This window comes from Ranitomeya variabilis, chromosome 1 (genome assembly GCF_051348905.1).
Source record: "Ranitomeya variabilis isolate aRanVar5 chromosome 1, aRanVar5.hap1, whole genome shotgun sequence".
Lineage (NCBI taxonomy): Eukaryota > Metazoa > Chordata > Amphibia > Anura > Dendrobatidae > Ranitomeya > Ranitomeya variabilis.
Window position 1 is genome coordinate 713,484,425 of NC_135232.1, and position 15,678 is coordinate 713,500,102.

Genomic DNA, 15,678 nt, shown 5'->3' on the forward strand with positions numbered 1-15,678 from the left:
GGTTGGGATTAGGATTAGGGTTGGGATTAGGGTTAGGGGTGTGTTGGGGTTAGGGTTGTGGTTAGGGGTGTGTTGGGGTTAGGGTTGGGATTAGAGTTAGGGGTGTGTTAGGGTTAGTGTTGGTGTTAGAATTGAGGGGTTTCCACTGTTTAGGCACATCAGGGGTCTCCAAACGCAGCATGGCGCCACCATTGATTTTAGCCAATCTTGCGTTCAAAAAGTCAAATGGTGCTCCCTCTCTTCCGAGCCCTGACGTGCGCGCAAACAGTGGTTTACCCCCACATATGGGGTACCAGCATACTCAGGACAAACTGGGCAACAACTTTTGGGGGTCCAATTTTTCCTGTTACCCATGCGAAAATAAAAAAATTGCTTGCTAAAACATAATTTTTGAGGAAAGAAAAATGATTTCTTATTTTCACGGCTCTGCGTTATAAACTTCTGTGAAGCACTTGGGGGTTCAAAGTGCTCACCACACATCTAGATTAGTTCCTTCGGGGGTCTAGTTTCCAAAATGGGGTCACTTGTGGGGGTTTTCTACTGTTTAGGCACATCAGGGACTCTGCAAATGTAACATGAGGCCCGCAGACCATTCCATCAAAGTCTGCAGTCCAAAACGTCACTACTTCCCTTCCGAGCCCCGACGTGTGCCCAAACAGTCGTTCCCCCCCACATATGAGGTATCGGCGTACTCAGGACAAACTGGACAACAACTTTTGGGGTCTGCGTTATAAACTTCTGTGAAGCACTTGGGGGTTTAAAGTGGCCACCGCACATCTAGATTAGTTCCATGGGAGGTCTAGTTTCCAAAATGGGGTCACATGTGGGGGAGCTCCAATGTTTAGGCACACATGGGCTCTCCAAACGCGACATGGTGTCCGCTAACGATTGAAGCTAATTTTTCATTCAAAAAGTCAAATGGCGCTCCTTCCCTTCCGAGCCTTGCCGTGTGCTCAAACAGTGGTTTACCCCCACATGTGAGGTATCAGTGTACTCAGGAGAAATTGCCCAACACATTTTAGGATCCATTTTATCCTGTTCCCCATGTGCAAATGAAAAAATTGAGGCTAAAATAATTTTTTTGTGAAAAAGAAAAAAAAAAAAAAAAGTATTTTCATTTTTACAGATCAATTTGTGAAGCACCTGGGAGTTCAAAGTGCTCACTATGCATCTAGATAAGCTCCATGGGGGGTCTAGTTTCCAAAATAGGGTCACTTGTGGGGGAGCTCCAATGTTTAGGCACACAGGGGCTCTCCAAACGCGACATGGTGTCCGCTAAAGATTGGAGCCAATTTTTCATTGAAAAAGTCAAATGGCGCTCCTTCCCTTCCGAGCTCTGTCGTGCGCCCAAACAGTGGTTCTACCCCCATATGGGGTATCGGCGTACTCAGGACAAATTGTACAATAACTTTTGGGGTCCAGTTTCTCTTTTTACCCTTGGGAAAATAAAAAAATTGTTGCTAAAAGATCATTTTTGTGACTAAAAAGTTAAATGTTCATTTTTCCTTCCATGTTGCTTCTGCTGCTGTGAAGCATCTGAAGGGTTAATAAACTTTTTGAATGTGGTTTTGAGCACCTTGAGGGGTGCAGTTTTTAGAATGGTGTCACTTTTGGGTATTTTCAGCCATATAGACCCCTCAAACTGACTTCAAATGTGAGGTGGTCCCTAAAATAAATGGTTTTGTAAATTTTGTTGTAAAAATGAGAAATCGCTGGTCAAATTTTAACCCTTGTAAAGTAGACATGTGGGTAATGTTATTTATTATCTATTTTGTATCACATAACTCTCTCGTTTAACAGAATAAAAATTCAAAATTTGAAAATTGCGAAATTTTTGAAAATTTTCGCCAAATTACCATTTTTTTCACAAATAAACACAAAAATTATCGACCTAAATTTACCACTAACATGAAGCCCAAAATGTCACGAAAAAACAATCTCAGAACCGCTAGGATCCGTTGAAGCGTTCCTGAGTTATTACCTCATAAAGGGACACTGGTCAGAATTGCAAAAAACGGCCAGGTCATTAACCCCTTCATGACCTTGGGATTTTCCGTTTTTCCTTGTTCGTTTTTCGCTCCCCTCTTTCCCAGAGCCATAACTTTTTTTATTTTTCCGTCAATATGGCCATGTGAGGGCTTATTTTTTGCGAAACAAGTTGTACTTTTGACCGACATCATTGGTTTTAGCATGTTGTGTACTAGAAAACGGGAAAAAAATTCAAAGTGTGGTGAAATTGCAAAAAAAGTGCAATCCCACACTTGTTTTTTGTTTGGCTTTTTTACTAGGTTCACTAAATGCTAAAACTGACCTGCCAGTATGATTCTCCTGGTCATTACGAGTTCATAAACACCTGACATGACTAGGTTATTTTTTAGCTAAGTGGTGAAAAAAATTTCCAAAGTTTGCTAAAAAAAAAAAAAAATGAGCCATTGTCCGATACCCGTAGCGTCTCCATTTTTCATGATCTGGGGTCGGTTGAGGGCTTATTTTTTGCGTGCCAAACTGGCATTTTTAATGATACCATATCGGTGCAGATATGTTCTTTTGATCGCCCGTTATTGCATTTTAATGTAATGTCGTGGCGACCAAAAAAACGAAATTCTGATGTTTCGAATTTTTTTCTCGCTACACTGTTTAGCGATCAGGTTAATGCTTTTTTTATTGATAGATCGGGCGATTCTGTACGCTGCGATACCAAATATGTGCAGGTTTGATTTTTTTCTTTTTTTATTATTGATTTATTTTGACTGGGGCCTTTCGCCCCATTGATTTAAACTTTGATTTAAACTTTTTTTTTTTTTTAACTTTTGCCATGCTTCAATAGACTCCATAGGCTATAGATAATGTATATCTTCCTAGAGAGTCTCCCTTGGTACGGCCATTGAGTAAATGAAGTAGTAAACTTCGACATAAGTTCAGGACCTTTTTCCCTCTTTTGTTGACTGTACTGAGCCATGGCCGTCAGTCTCTGCTCCAAATATGTAGATGTTTCCATCCGTGGTCTGAAAGTGTTTTTCTCTCCCTGTTCTTGCATTGAAGTCTCCAGAGATGAGAACTTTGCCCAGGATCTGATAATGGGCGGCTTCTCCTTGTAAGATCTCAAAGTTGTCTGGATTGAAGTAGGGTGACTGGCTGTGGTTAGTAGGTGGCCCTGAAGTAGCCATTAGACTGAGTTGAAGATGGAGCCGCTGATTCTGATCTATATGTGGCTGTCTCCTCTTCACCGATTTGATGTACTGATGGAGCTCTTCTCTATACCAGACCAATATCCCTCCTGATTAACACTAAGGGAAAAGAGTATATACAACACCCTCAAGATAACTATTAAAAAATTCAATTTTTATTAGACATATATCTAAGTTACATATAACATACTTCAATAAAATAGCAAATGAAGGAGGAAACAAAGAATGTTACAAAAAAAGGGGAAGGTCACATATCCACTATAAGACCTGAGGGAGCACTCACATACAGTATATAGGATTGTAGAGCAACCAAGTACACAAGTGTTCCCAACTATACTACGTAAGGTGCCGCTACATCAATTAAACACATATTAAATCAAAGGCAATGCTCACCCATAGTAAGTCCAGATATCGTCGTGACCTACCCCACGACCCCTGACGCGCGTTTCGATGGCTCAAAGGGGATGTCATTACATCCCCTTTGTCACATACTTCAAAGTCTCAATTAATTTTGTTTGTTCGCACAAAATAAAGAAAATGCATCACCAAAACACAGTGTGCAGTGAATCTCTCTAGCCTTCACAATGGGCATCACGTGCGCCATCCTCTCCTGCAACTGGGTGGATACCTACCTGCCTTCTCCCATCCCTCGGCGCGCTCCCGACTCGGTCCCTCGCCGCTCCTCCTCTGTCTTCTCTGGATCTCGGCGCGTCGTCACCTCGCGCGGTCGCGCCTCTTCCGCCGCTGGGTTCCCTGGGAGGCCGCGACCTGGTGGCTCCTCCCCAACATGGTGGCGTCCATCGGGTATTTCTTCCCAGCGTCTTCCTAGGTAAGACGCCTGTGCTTCTTAGGGAATACGTTGCATTTCTTGCATCCTCAGGCCCCTTTTGTCTTCCGTTCCAGCCCTGTATCTCTGCCGTGCCTGCCTTGTGTCTCTGCCGTTTGTGCCCTGTGTCTCTGCCGTTCGTGCCCTGTGTCTCTGCCGTTCGTGCCCAGAGTCTCTGCCGTTCGTGCCCAGAGTCTCTGCCGTTCGTGCCCAGAGTCTCTGCCGTTCGTGCCCAGAGTCTCTGCCGTTCGTGCCCAGAGTCTCTGCCGTTCGTGCCCAGAGTCTCTGCCGTTCGTGCCCAGAGTCTCTGCCGTTCGTGCCCAGAGTCTCTGCCGTTCGTGCCCAGAGTCTCTGCCGTTCGTGCCCAGAGTCTCTGCCGTTCGTGCCCAGAGTCTCTGCCGTTCGTGCCCAGAGTCTCTGCCGTTCGTGCCCAGAGTCTCTGCCGTTCGTGCCCAGAGTCTCTGCCGTTCGTGCCCAGAGTCTCTGCCGTTCGTGCCCAGAGTCTCTGCCGTTCGTGCCCAGAGTCTCTGCCGTTCGTGCCCAGAGTCTCTGCCGTTCGTGCCCAGAGTCTCTGCCGTTCGTGCCCAGAGTCTCTGCCGTTCGTGCCCAGAGTCTCTGCCGTTCGTGCCCAGAGTCTCTGCCGTTCGTGCCCAGAGTCTCTGCCGTTCGTGCCCAGAGTCTCTGCCGTTCGTGCCCAGAGTCTCTGCCGTTCGTGCCCAGAGTCTCTGCCGTTCGTGCCCAGAGTCTCTGCCGTTCGTGCCCAGAGTCTCTGCCGTTCGTGCCCAGAGTCTCTGCCGTTCGTGCCCAGAGTCTCTGCCGTTCGTGCCCAGAGTCTCTGCCGTTCGTGCCCAGAGTCTCTGCCGTTCGTGCCCAGAGTCTCTGCCGTTCGTGCCCAGAGTCTCTGCCGTTCGTGCCCAGAGTCTCTGCCGTTCGTGCCCAGAGTCTCTGCCGTTCGTGCCCAGAGTCTCTGCCGTTCGTGCCCAGAGTCTCTGCCGTTCGTGCCCAGAGTCTCTGCCGTTCGTGCCCAGAGTCTCTGCCGTTCGTGCCCAGAGTCTCTGCCGTTCGTGCCCAGAGTCTCTGCCGTTCGTGCCCAGAGTCTCTGCCGTTCGTGCCCAGAGTCTCTGCCGTTCGTGCCCAGAGTCTCTGCCATAACAGTCCTGTGTCTCTGTCATGCTTGCCTGGTGTCTCAACCGTACTAGTCTGGCATCAAGTCTTGTCTCCTAGTTTTCCCTGCATCTGTCCGTTTCCTTCAGTCCTCAGTCTCTTTTCCTCTCCTCCTTGTCGCCTCTTTGGCTCTAGCAGTTGTGTCTCCATCCCCATTGGGCCTGCTCCTAACGCTCCCTGTATAGGGGGTGATTCCATCTGGCCTGCTCACCCTCGGGGGCTCTAGAGCCACGACCCAGAGGGTCCACTCTCGGGTTCTTGTTCTGAATCCTAATACACATGATGAATGACGCTCTGGTGCGGCGTGACCTCGGCTTCCCAGGTTTTCTTGGCAATGTCCAGGAGCCCTTGCGGATGTCAACCATACAGGAGCTTGAATGTCGAGAAGTCAGTGGAGGCTTGAAGAACTTCTCAGATGGAGAAGAGCAGAAATGGAAGCAGTCCCAGTCTCGACCATCCTTCTCAATGACCTTCTTGAGCATGGCCTTTAATTTGTTATTGAAGCACTCTACCAGGCCATCGGTCTGCAGATGGTAAATTGAGGTCCGTAGCTGGGTAATCTGGAGGGCTCCACACAGCTCCCTCATCACTTTGTTCATGAAGAGGTTTCCCTAGTCCATCAAAATCTCCTTTGGCATGCCCATCTTAGCAAAGATATGGACAAGCTCCCGGGCAATACTCTTAGCTGAAGACTTCCTTAGTGGCACCGCTTCAGGGTACCGGGTCGCATAGTCTATGACCACTAGGATGTATTGATGGTCCCATGCAGACTTTACTAGGGGACCTACTAGGTCCATGGCAATCCTTTCAGAGGGGACCTCTATCACAAACAAGCAGAAGAAAGGTAGCATGTATACAACAGGGATCACCAAAAGAGTAAACTTTATTGAATTTGTAATACAACAACACTGCAAAGAGTTAAAATCAATTAACATTGCAAACTGCAAAATTATACGTTGACCCAAAATAAGGCCATGCCCCTGCCACACCTCAGTAATATAGAAAATAACCCCCGCATCAAGCCATTTTATGCCTTTGCCTCCTTCATTTTTCTTATCCCTTGTTGCACCGATGTTCCATACAGGCATCGTTTTGCGGTGATTTCATCTACAGGCTCAGGTTGTATAGGCCTTCTCCTTTGCCTTTCTGTGTGGGGATATGTCCCATTGATACAAGCCTTTCTTGATATGTGCATTTTTTTTTTCCCCCTGATTATATGCCTTAACAAATGGATTATTGTTCCTCTCTATAGCCTCCTAGACGTCGCTCTGTAGGGGCTGTTTATGCAATGGGTTTAGACGAAATTAACTGCCAGTATCTTTGTATTGTGGGGGCTTTTTAGCAGACATTTTGCTGTTAATAATTTACTAAGGCTCTCAAATGAAAACCTGTTAATATTGCTCAATTGAATAGTGGATTTTCCTATTGTGTGTCCATTTTACTGTTCTTTTTTGCAGAATCGGGCCTTTTTGCCTAGTTGCATTCTCTGGACAAGCGGGACCCTTTTTTTCTTGGTATCCCTCCCTTGTCTTCTAGGGGTTAATATTGTTACTACACATCTATGTGGCTTGATGTGGGGGTTATTTTCTATATTACTGAGGTGTGGCAGGGGCATGACCTTATTTTGGGTCAATGTATAATTTTGTTTGCAGTTTGCAATTTTAATTGATTTTAACTCTTTGCAGTGTGTTGTATTACAAATTCAATTAAGTTTATCTATTTTTTGTAATAATTACTCTTTTGGTGATCCCTGTTGTATACATGCTACCTTTCTTCTGCTTGTTTGTGCTATATTTATCTAGCATGTAATGGGAGATCCCTAGCAATAGTGCGCCCTCCAGCTTTGGTTGTTCGGACCTCTGTCACAGGCAACGGGACTAAGGGACTTCGGAAGTGAGACGTAGGAGCGGTTCTCTGACAGGTGGGGAAGGACCTACTGTATAATAATTTAGGATCTCCCTGTAACATCCTGGCCAATAGAACCTCTGCATTACTCTCTCCCGAGTTTTTTTTTTTCCTACCCAAGGATGTCCCCCCAAAACATGGGAATGGGCATGTTTAAAACCCTCCACCGGTAGGGTCCTGGAACCAACAGCTGCTCCACTATCTCACCTTCCCTCAGTTTGCCATCAATGTCGATTTATTGTATTGGATGACCAAAGTGTAGGAACCTGGTGTCAGCCCCTGGCTCTTGAGTAACCCCATTACATACAGTAACATTATCAAATGCCTTTTTAAGATGAAATCTGTAAGTTGAGCAGTCCCAAAGTTCTCTTCGGGAAATTCTAATTAAGGGAAGATGGGCTCTGTCACTGTCTTGTCCCCCTCTCCAGCGAGGACACATAGAGGAAACTTCTCCATTGTTTGTTTTTGATGGAGTCTCTTCCAGAGGGACCCATCTTTGTCCGGGACATTCTGTGCAGAACCCTTTTGCCACAAGTTCTAAAATAGTGCAAAATCCTGCCCCAGTAAGGCAGGATGTATCAAGTCTTTTACTCATGGGACTTAGTACCACAGTCTGTGCCCAGGGTAGTCCTTGTCGTCTCCGTGTATGCAGCGGATGCCCACAAACTCATTAGGGATCAACTGGTGGGGAAGTGTAGCACTGATTAGGGTCACTAGACTTCCAGAGGCCAAAAGTCCAAGAACCAGTACCCCATTGACTGACACGGTACACGCCTTTAGCACCTCGACGGGTTGACAGTCCACACTGCAGGCCGAATAGGCGTGATAGAAGCAATGCCTGCCTAGGCTGCAGTCCATTGGTTCAGCGGACATACCACACCGCACGCTCCCCCCCCATTTGTGGGTCTAGACAACCTCTGTGGGGAGCGTTTCCTTTGGGTACCCCAGTATAAGGAAGCGGTGATGTCTGTTTTCCCAAGGGATCTCTCAACAACCTGGTATCTCTCTACCAGACTAACCAGGTCGTCCGCATTCCGAGGGTCACCCTGGGAAACCCAGGTCTGTATTGGCCTGGGAAGAGAGTGAATTAACCTGTCCATTGCCACATGCTCGACCATCTGGGCAGGAGTGTGTTAGTCTCTGACTGCAACCACTTTTGCACTACAAAACTAGACGTTCTATGCTACGTGTCTACATTGGACATTTCCTTTCTGAATCCTGCTCATACAGGTACTATACATATGACCAGGTTTTTACATACGTCAGATAGGGATTACATACATTAGTTTGGACTGCTCTAATACGGGTATACCTTGATGTTTGGTAGAGCGGCTTAATACACTATTTTTTGCAAAAAAGCATTACCAAATACCCTGTGTTTTTTTTCCATCTTTTTACTAGATCTTGCTGTTTACTGATATTTTCTGCAACAGACTTTTTTTTGGTTTTACTGTGCCTTTTTGTGTTTCACTTTTGGACTAGGTGCAACAAACAAAACCTCTGCGAGCGAGGGGGTTTGTCTTCAGCATACGCCCACCAGTGGACTTGCTGAGCCCTAATGGACATTGTTACTCTCAGGCGTGCCAAAGATTTCGGTCTATAATTTGGCGTATTCTTTGGCATCCTGTGGTGCTAAGTCATAATACGCCTTTTGGAGTTCGCCTGTCAAATATGACGCCAGCCACTCCACCCACTGCTCTGGTGGAAGTTTCTCCCTTTCAGCCTCCCTCTCAAAAACAGAAAGAAAAGCTTCCACATTATCCCCCGGGGTTATCTTTTGCATGGCTCGTCTTACCGCTTTTCTGAAGTTTGAGTCCTCACCCGGAGATGGGGAGGAGACTGCCGGCATCCCACGAACTGCCTCTGCGAGGAGTCCCATTCACTGCATTAGCTCTTCCTATTGCTGTCGCTACTGCTGTTGTTGGAGTTGTGCTAAAAGTTTGTTTCCTGTTTAACCAGTTGATTGGTTAACTGTTGCTGCTGTTGGACGTGGACCAGATGCTTGACTTGCTCCTCCATGCTGCCGGATGTCTCCTGCTGGATGGTGGATTTTACCCAGGACATGCAGTTTGTTCACAGGTGATATGTGTGTTCCTTGATCGTATGCTCGCATTCTCCACCACTTGTGAGGAGTTGACCCACTCAGCTGCTTGCAGAGGTAAATACAGGAATGCCTTTTGTGGTAAATCACCTGCTGGTTAATTTAAAGCACAGCATAAACCGTAGCAGGTTGAACAAAGTAATCATGGCCTTTTTGGCCTAATGGCAAAGAAAAACAAAGATAAAGTTCAGTAGAGTCCTTTTTACTGCAGGATTCACTTGCAGGTAACAGGCAAAGTCCTCGGCTCCTCCTGGAGCCATGTCTGGAGTCTTTCCTCTCCAAACATGCAGCAGAGGAAAAAAAACAGTGGCTCAACATTTAACTCCCCAGCCACTGCCTTGAGGTGGAAATATGGTGAGTAGGTGTCCCACCCATCTCTGACCTACTCACCTAAAAACCCATCCCTTGTCATGGCTGTTTAACCCTTTGAGCAAATACCATGCTGGAGAGAAACATATGGGTTTCTAGATCACGGAAGAAAGCAATTTTCCTGACACACATCTCCCCTCACATAGTGTTAGTGACCCTGTCGCATAATATAAATGTATGTGTGGTGACACGGGGGGCAGCGGGTGTCCTAGTCCGCTAACTGAAACTGCATGGGCCAGGGCTCAACCCACCGAACGCCTTCTCCTTTTCTTGTGGGCATAACTCTATTCAGACAACACAGGGTTAGGGTAAAACAGTGTGGCAATACTTTATTGCTTCACAAAACAGGCAAATAACACACAGAATAGGGCCGTGGTCTCCTAAGCTGGCATCCTGTAGAATGTGAAATATGTGTCCCTCGTGATGGAGCCATGATGTTCTGGCTTCTTTCCTGTAGAGTGTCCTTGGCTGTGGTGTTGTAAAGAGTCTTTGGATCTCTGGATCTTTTAGATGTTTGGATGTCTTGTTACAGAGGTATATCCCAATTTTATAGTTCACAACTGTTCTTCAAAACATCATCTACAAAGGGGTGACAAAGTTAACCAGCATTGTTTGATTATTTATAGGTTATCCTTCAATATTTGCAAGTGAACAATCTGCATGGCCTGATATAATGTATAATCAATTTATCAGCAAATATCCATTGTTCAACGACCCTGCATCCCTGTTTTGCAAAGATAACAGTGCAGCAAACTGTAGGAGCTGATATGAGAGGTAAATAACCATATATCAATTTATCCTACAAGAAGCGTCAATATAAAGATAAGTCTATGCCTTCTGGCTTACTGAAAATAGACGTCTGGACAATTAAAGTAAAATGCAGTGTTGTCACAGTATGTGTATGTACACAGCTCAAAAAAATAAAGGGAACACTTATACAACAGAATATAATTCCAAGTAAATCAAACTTCTGTGAAATTAAACTGTCCACTTAGGAAGCAACACTGTTTGACAATCAATTTCACATGCTGTTGTGCAAATGGAATAGACAACAGATGGTAATTATTGGCAATTATCATGACACACTCAATAAAGGAGTGGTTCTGGAGGTGGGGACCACAGACCACATCTCAGTACCAATGTTTTCTGGCTGATGTTTTGGTCACTTTTGAATGTTGGTTGTGCTTTCACACTCGTGGTAGCATGAGACAGACTCTGCAACCCACACAAGTGGCTCAGGTAGTGCAGCTCAACCAGAATGGCACATCAATGCGCGCTGTGGCAAGAAGGTTTTCTGTGTCTGTCAGCGTAGTGTCCAGAGGCTGGAGGCGCTACCAGGAGACAGGCCAGTACACCAGGAGACGTGGAGGGGGCCGTAGGAGGGCAACAACCCAGCAGCAGGACCGCTACCTCAGACTTTGTGCAAGGAGGAACAGGAGGAGCACTGCCAGAGCCTTGCAAAATGACCTCCAGCAGGCCACAAATGTGCATGTGTCTGCACAAACGGTTAGAAACCAACTCCATTAGGATGGTCTGAGTGCCCGACGTCCACAGATGAGGGTTGTGCTCACAGCCCAACACTGTGTAGGACGCTTGGCATTTGCCACAGAACACCAGGATTAACAAATTCGCCACTGGCGCCCTGTGCTCTTCACAGATGAAGGCAAGTTCACACTTAGCACATGTGACAGACGTGACAGTCTGGAGACGCCATGGAGAGCCATCTGCTGCCTGCAACATCCTTCAGCATGACCGGTTTGGCAGTGGGTCAGTGTGTGGGGTGGCATTTTTTTGGAGGGCCGCATAGCCCTCCATGTGCTCGCCGGAGGTAGCCTGACTGCCATTAGGTACCGAGATGAGATTCTCAGACCCCTTGTGAGACCATATGCTGGTGCGGTTAGCCCTGGGTTCCTCCTAATGCAGGACAATGCCAGACCTCATGTGGCTGGAGTGTGTCAGCAGTGCCTGCAAGATGAAGGCATTGAAGCTATGGATTGGCCTGCCCGTTCCCCAGACCTGAATCCGATTGAACACATCTGGTCATGTCTCGCACCATCCACCAACGTCACGTTGCACCACAGACTGTCCAGGAGTTGGCGGATGCTTTAGTCCAGGTCTGGGAGGAGATCCCTCAGGAGACCATCCGCCGCCTCATCAGGAGCATGCCCAGGCGTTGTAGGGAGGTCATACAGGCACGTGGAGGCCACACACTACTAAGCATCATTTCCTTGTCTTGAGGCATTTCCACTGAAGTTGGATCAGCCTGTAACTTCATTTTCCACTTTAATTTTGAGCATCATTCCAACTCCAGACCTCCATGGGATATTACTTGTGATTTCCGTTGATAATTTTTAGGTTTTATTGTTCTCAACACATTCCACTATGTAATGAATAAATATTTACAACTGGAATATTTCATTCAGTGATGGCTAGGATGTGGGATTTTAGTGTTCCCATTATTTTTTTGAGCAGTGTATATCACAAAAGTGAGTACACCCCTCACATTTTTATAAATATGTTAAATCTTCTCATGGAACAACACTGAAGATCTGACCATTTGATACAATGTGTAGTAGTCAGTGTGCGGCTTGTATAACAGTGTAAATGTGGTGTCCTGTAAATAAATCAATACACGGCCATTAATTAGCTAAACCTATACACAAAAGGGAAGCCTTTCTGCCAAATTTCTAAAAGAATACAAATCTTTATTAAGACATATACATACATTCAATTAAAAAAAACTGGAAAAAGAGGTAAATGCAAATACAAAATATTGCATAAAGGAAGTGTGTACTTCAATCATCAAAAATATATAATAGCTCCACATTAAAACTCCATATTCCTAAAGTGGTAGATAGCTATATTAAGTAACCAATATATGTATAGTTATGAGACAAAAGATCACTACACTCTTTGGAAGACAATCCTAGAACTTTGTGATACTCTCATTCTAGAAGTGCAAAACATGCAAATACTTGTCTTTGCTGCAAATTAAGCTAAATATGGGTAAAGTGCCTTGTAATATTTTTAAAATCAAATTAGTAGCATATCATATACATTTATAGCACTATGATCTTAAATTTGTACATATATTGGTGTCAAAGTGCTAAAAGTGTAGAAAGTGCAAGTAATTATGTATGCTGCAATTTAAATATAAATAAAGTGCCTTGTAATTATATTTTTGAGTAAAATTGGCAGCATAAATATTTTTTAACAGCACTATGATCCTAAAGTTCTACATATATTGGAGATAAAATGTATGGTTTGTGTGAAACAGTATTGCCAAAAAAAACTATATGGTAAGAATTAATATATTAGATAAAAAAAATCATACAGAGAGTTGTCACAAAGTGCTTTAAGTGCATAAGGTGCAAAAGAGATAATGATTACTGCATATTCAAATAGGTATTAAGTAATAAACCTTGTGGACAAATGGCATAATATAATATAAATTAGCAACATATCAAATATCTGAGCAGCACCACAGCACTGAAAGTATACACTCACTGGCCACTTTATTAGGTACACCTGTCCAACTTCTTGTTAACACTTAATTTCTAATCAGCTAATCACATGGCGGCAACTCAGTGCATTTAGGCATGTAGACATGGTCAAGACAATCTCCTGCAGTTCAAACCGAGCATCAGTATGGGGAAGAAAGGTGATTTGAGTGCCTTTGAACGTGGCATGGTTGTTGGTGCCAGAAGGGCTGGTCTGAGTATTTCAGAAACTGCTGATCTACTGGGATTTTCACGCACAACCATCTCTAGGGTTTACAGAGAATGGTCCGAAAAAGAAAAAAAATCCAGTGAGCGGCAGTTCTGTGGGCGGAAATGCCTTGTTGATGCCAGAGGTCAGAGGAGAATGGGCAGACTGGTTCGAGCTGATAGAAAGGCAACAGTGACTCAAATCGCCACCCGTTACAACCAAGGTAGGCCTAAGAGCATCTCTGAACGCACAGTGCGTCGAACTTTGAGGCAGATGGGCTACAGCAGCAGAAGACCACACCGGGTACCACTCCTTTCAGCTAAGAACAGGAAACTGAGGCTACAATTTGTACAAGCTCATCGAAATTGGACAGTAGAAGATTGGAAAAATGTTGCTTGGTCTGATGAGTCTCGATTTCTGCTGCGACATTCGGATGGTAGGGTCAGAATTTGGCGTAAACAACATGAAAGCATGGATCCATCCTGCCTTGTATGAAGCATCTTTGGGATGTGCAGCCGACAAATCTGCGGCAACTGTGTGATGCCATCATGTCAATATGGACCAAAATCTCTGAGGAATGCTTCCAGCACCTTGTTGAATCTATGCCACGAAGAATTGAGGCAGTTCTGAAGGCAAAAGGGGTCCAACCCGTTACTAGCATGGTGTACCTAATAAAGTGGCCGGTGAGTGTACACATGATGAGAAGAAAGCATGATTGCAAAATTAAGTAAATAAATAAATAAATGAATGAAAGGAGCACGTGTACACAGCCTGAAAGTGCAGCCAACGTCCCTGACGCGCATTTCGCCTTTGCTTCTTCCTGGGGGTTCTGTATTTTTTGTTTTGTTTTTGTTTTTTTACACCGCCATTAATGTCTAAACCGCTGGCAACACAAGTGAGTACACCCCTAAGTGAAGGTGGCCAAATTGTGAAAAATTACCCCTGTTCCCTCCCTGGTTTCATGTGACTTGTTAATGTTACCCCAGGTGTCAGGTGTGAATGGTGTCATCACTCACACTCTCATACCTGTCACGGGAGTTATCATGGTGTCTCTTGGCAAAGAACGATCTGGCAAAAAGAATTGTTACTCTACATAACGATGGCCGAGGCTATAAGAAGATCGCCAACACCCTGACACTGAGCTACAGCACTGGGTACCAGAACATACAGCGGTGTAACAAGACAGGGTCCACTCAGGACCCACCACACCACGGACGATCACAGAAGCTGAGTACACAAGCTCAGAGTTGTATCCAGAGATTGTCTGGTCAGAAAAGATGTATGAGTGCTGCCAGCATTGCTGCAGGGGTTACAGGGGTGGGTGGTGCGCCTGTCAGTGCACAGACCATACACATTTTTGCAGAGGTTACAGGTATGGGGGGTCAGCCTGCCAGTGCCCAGATCATACACATTGCTGCAATGGTTAGAGTGGTGGTGAGGGAGGGGTCTGCCTGGCAATGCTCAGACCATACACATTGCTGCAGAGGTTACAGGGGTGCAGGGTCCATCTGGCAATGCTCAGACCATACACATTGCTGCAGAGGTTACAGGGGTGCAGGGTCCATCTGGCAGTGCTCAGACCATATACATTGCTGCAGAAGTTACAGGGGTGCGGGGTCCACCTGGCAGTGGTCGGACCATATACTTTGCTGCAGAGGTTACAGGGGTGGGGGGGTCCTTCTGGCAGTGCTCAAACCATATACATTTCTGCAGAAGTTACAGGGGTGGGGGGTCCACCTGGCATTGCTCAGACCATATACATTGCTGCAGAGGTTACAGGGGTGGGGGTTCCCTGTCAGTGCTCAGACCATGCACATTGCTGTAGGGGTGCCCCCCGTCCTCCTGTCAGTGCTCAGACCATATGCCGCACACTGCATCACATTGCTGTGCATGGCTGTCTTCCTAGAAGGAAGCCTCTTCTAAACATAGTAACATAGTTAGTAAGGCCGAAAAAAGACATTTGTCCATCCAGTTCAGCCTATATTCCATCATAATAAATCCCCAGATCTACGTCCTTCTACAGAACCTAATAATTGTATGATACAATATTGTTCTGCTCCAGGAAGACATCCAGGCCTCTCTTGAACCCCTCGACTGAGTTCGCCATCACCACCTCCTCAGGCAAGCAATTCCAGATTCTCACTGCCCTAACAGTAAAGAATCCTCTTCTATGTTGGTGGAAAAACCTTCTCTCCTCCAGACGCAAAGAATGCCCCCTTGTGCCCGTCACCTTCCTTGGTATAAACAGATCCTCAGCGAGATATTTGTATTGTCCCCCTTATATACTTATACATGGTTATAAGATCGCCCCTCAGTCGTCTTTTTTCTAGACTAAATAATCCTAATTTCGCTAATCTATCTGGGTATTGTAGTTCTCCCATCCCCTTTATTAATTTTGTTGCCCTCCTTTGTACTCT

General features: G+C 45.5%; 1 protein-coding gene across 15 annotated transcripts in view; it reads left to right on the forward strand.

Moving 5' to 3' along the window:
* Nucleotides 1-15,678, forward strand: part of CEP128 (centrosomal protein 128) — a 261,366-nt gene that overhangs the window by 27,366 nt on the left and 218,322 nt on the right. For 4 of the 15 annotated variants that reach the window (XM_077267459.1, XM_077267458.1, XM_077267462.1 and 1 more), the window contains one exon: nucleotides 10,180-10,327. The exons of the other annotated variants lie outside the window; for them this stretch is intronic. The gene's annotated coding sequence lies outside the window, so the exon portion shown is untranslated. The remainder of the gene's footprint in view (nucleotides 1-10,179; nucleotides 10,328-15,678) is intronic. 15 annotated transcript variants of the gene reach the window in all.